Source organism: Dipodomys merriami, unplaced genomic scaffold (genome assembly GCF_024711535.1).
Source record: "Dipodomys merriami isolate MVZ:Mamm:240054 unplaced genomic scaffold, mDipMer1.0.p SCAF_98, whole genome shotgun sequence".
Classification (NCBI taxonomy): domain Eukaryota; kingdom Metazoa; phylum Chordata; class Mammalia; order Rodentia; family Heteromyidae; genus Dipodomys; species Dipodomys merriami.
In genome coordinates this window covers 2,414,079-2,418,163 of record NW_027206601.1, presented here as the reverse complement: position 1 = coordinate 2,418,163, position 4,085 = coordinate 2,414,079, and positions in this window count along the sequence as shown.

Genomic DNA, 4,085 nt, shown 5'->3' with positions numbered 1-4,085 from the left:
TCACTCATGTGGGCTGGGAAGGTGGCTCAGAGGTAGAGCACTTGCCTTGCATGCCTGAGGCCCTGGGTTCGATTCCTCAGCACCACATAAGCAAAAACAAAAAAGCTGGAAGTGGTGCTGTGGCTCAAGTGGTAGAGCGCTAGCCTTGAGCTGAAGAGCTGAGGGACAGCTCCCAGGCTCAGAGTACAGGCCCCACGACTGGACCCAAAAAACAAAATAAAACAACAAGAATGCCAGGATCTGTGGGCACTGGTGGCTTGCACCTGCAATTCTACCTACTCATGAGGCAGAGATCTGAGGATTGTGGTTAGAAGCCGGCCTAGGCAGAAAAGTCCATGAGACTCTTATCTCCAATTAAAAAAAGAAGAAAATCACTCATGTCCTTTCAAATAATGAAATTAGTCAGGTTTAATCCTTCCTTTTCCCCCTAGGTAAGAGCATTCTTACTCTGTAAAGTGTTCTATGTTCTTTAAGCTTTGTTCAAAAAATATAAGCATATTGAGCCGGGCGCTGGTGGCTCACGCCTGTAATCCTAGCTACTCAGGAGGCTGAGATCTGAGGATCACGGTTCAAAGCCAGCCAGGGCAGGAGAGACCGTGAGACTCCTATCTCCAATAAACCACCAGAAAACCGGAAGTGGCGCTGTAGCTCAAGTGGTAGAGCGCTCGCCTTGAGCTGAAGAGCTGAGGGACAGCGCCCAGGCCCAGAGTTCAAGCCCCACGACCGACAAAAAAAAAAAAAAAAAAAAATATATATATATATATATATATATATATATATATATATATATATATATATATATATATATAAGCATATTGAAATTATTATGAATTTTTAGGGGTCCACAAAACATAATGTGAGGTAGTCAACAGTGTGACTTGCACTTTGCCCTGCTGCAACCTTCCTAGCTAGTGGCATGCTTAGGTAGCCCTGCAGATACCTGCAAAGCCACAACAAAATTCCATGGTTCTCATGGTCTCACAGCCACATGTGAAAAAGCAAGCTAGGCTGTCCTCTCCAAAAGAAGCTCAGCTATCTTCCACAGTAGAATTTCTTGGCAAAGCAGAACTTTTCTGGGAACATGGTTCCCCACAAGGAGCAAAGTGATATCTGGAGATTAATATTGAAAACTGTGTTTGGCCTACGTATACTCAGGAATCTGCTGTAGCTCCTCATCTTCAAGTCGCCCCTCTAGGCTTGGGATCAGAGGTTTGAACTCCTAAGCCAAACAGGCCAACTCAAACTTACGTAGCTTTTTCTGGAAAAGCAAGCTATGGACACTAGCAATGTTGTCTCTGTTTTTTAAATGACTGAAATGAGCTGTACAGTTTAAAGCTTTCATGAAGACCTCTGAGAGTTCCTACTCATCCTCTGCAATCTCTTGCTGTTGCTTGCTTGCTTTTTTGCCAGTCCTGGGGCTTGAACTCAGGGCCTGGGCACTGTCCCTGAGCTTCTTTTGCTCAAGACTTGAGCCACAGCTGCAGCTTTTTCTGTTTATGTGGTACTGAGAAGTCGAACCCAGGGCTTCATGCATGCTAGGCAAGCACTCTACCACTAAGCCACATTCCCAGCCCCTCTTTCTGTTGCTTTTGATGCTCCAGAAGTATATGAACTAATTCAGAAGTGTCTCAGCTGTTTCAAACTCTTTGGGGAATATGAGATGTGTGGCATCCTTTTCTACATTAACCTCACGAGGATCATTGCCACCGGCCACCATCTCTCCACTGAGAGCCACCATAGAAACCTCGGGAAGAGGCTGGGTTTTTTTAATTCTAATTTAGTTTTCCAATTAATCCCTATGTAATCCTAGATTCTCTGGAGGTGAAATTGGGCTTGAGATCAGCAAGAACTCACATCTTAACAAGTAAGTCTCTGTGTGTGTGTGTGTGTGTGTGTGTGTGTGTGTGTGTGTGTGTGTGTGTGTGTGTACCTCTAGTCCCAGTAATTCTGGAGAATATAGATAAAAGGATGGTGGTCTGAGGCCAGATCCAAACAAAAACACAAAACCCTACCCTAACAAAAGGAAGAAAGAAGGAAGGAAGGACAGGAGGGATGGAGAGAGGAAGGGAGGGAATGAAGCACTGGAAGGAGGGAAAGAGAAAAAGAAAAAGAAAGGAAGGAAGGAAGGAAGGAAGAAACCATAACTAAATCAAAAAGGAAAGCTAGGGACACGGCTCTAATGGCACACTACCTCCTAACAAGCATGAGTCCCTGAGTTCAAATCCTAGTGTTGCCAAAAACTAAAATTTAATTTAGATTTTTAAATCTGATTATCAAGAAAGAAAAACTAGAAGAGAGGAAGTGAGGGAAGGGGTGACATTGTCCAAAAAGAAAAGTCCTCTTAGCTGGGCACCGGTGGCTCAAGCCTGTAATCCTAACTACTCAGGAGACTGAGATCTGAGGATCACAGTTCAAAACCATCCCAGGCAGGAAAGTCCGTGAAACTCTTTTTTTTTTAATTGTGAAAATATCGTACAGAGGGATTACAATTACATGGGCAAGATAATGAGCACATTTCTTATCAAGCATTGTTGCCTCCTCCTCTGTTTCCCCTTCCTTCCCATCTCCCTCTCCGCCCCCTTTCTCCCCCCCAACTCTTATCTTCAATAAACTATCAGAAGACTGGAAGTGGTGCTGTTGCTCAAGTGGTAGAATGCTAGCCTTGAGCTGAAGAGCTGAGGAACAGCACTCAGGCCCCCAGTTCAAGCCCCACAACCGACCAAAAAAAAAGAAAGAAAAGTCCTCTTTAGGGGCTGGGAAGGTGGCTCAGTGGTAGAGTGTTTGCCTTGCATGCATGAGGCCCTGGGTTCGATTCCTCAGCACCACATATGCAGAAAAAGCCGGAAGTGGTGCTCTGGCTCAAGTGGTAGAGCACTAGCCTTGAGCTGAAGAGCTCAGGGACAGCACCCAAGCCCAGAGTTCAGGCACCATGATGGACAAAAGAAAAGAAAAGAAAAGTCCTCTTTACCTGACATGTAACTGTAACTATAACCCCTTCATAAACTCCTTTGTAATAATAATTTTTTAAATTAAACTTGCTTATCAAGTTTGGAATCTGTAGCTGAAGCCTCTAATCCTAGCTACTCAAGAGGCTGAGAGCTGAGAATTGTAGTTTAAAGCCAGCCCAGTGAGGAAAGCCCATGTGACTTATCTCCAATTAACCGCCAAAAATTAGGAATGGCTCAAATAGCATGAGCAGAAAAAGCTAAGAGACAGTGCACCTAGACCCTGAGATCAAGCCCCACCACCAGCACACACTCAAAAAAACAAAATAAAACAAAAACCTGGCACTAGTGGCTCATTTCTGTAAGCCTAGCTACTCAAGAAGCTGAGGTCTGGGGATCACAGTTCTAAGCCAGCTTATGCAGGAAGATCCATAAGGCTCTTATCCCCAACTAACCACCAAAAAGCCAGAAGTAGAACTGTAGCTCAAGTGGTAAACACCCTTCCAATCTTGAGCAAAAAGCTAAAGGCCCTGAGTTCAAGCTCCTTCTTTGGCATACACACATAAAAAACCCTACATGTTAATTCCAAAGATGCTAGCTCCTTTCCAAGCATTGGCTCATCCTCACATCGCCTTCCTGTTCAAGAAGCCACGGGAGCTCTTTGTCCAAGACAGGGATAGACACAAAGAGAAGTCAGAGGCTCAAGGGAGATCTAGAGTGTTCCCTGATAATTTCATCTACTATACTTGACAAAGGGCCTTCCACGGAGCTGGTAGTTTGCATGACAGGCTCCTCTCCTTTGAGTGCACCCTGGTTTCTCCAAGTGTTCCCCCCACAATCGGCTATTCTCATGAAACCTTCTACCCTGCTGACTCCAGGTTCTGTGCCCTCTCTGAAGAGTCATTAATCCTACTCAGCACAGGCACTTATAAAACAAAGGCTTATCCATGGCCTGGCCATTTTCTTGAAAAGAAGGAGAAATAGAGCTAAACACAAACTTATATCCCCATATCTCACTCCCCCCATATTTGTATTATTGGTGTCATTTGCAAAGTTATCTTAAACCCAGAGACATCCAGAACAGGATGTGTGAGATAAAACACCATTTATTTGCAGCAAGTATTTATTAATCATTTCTAT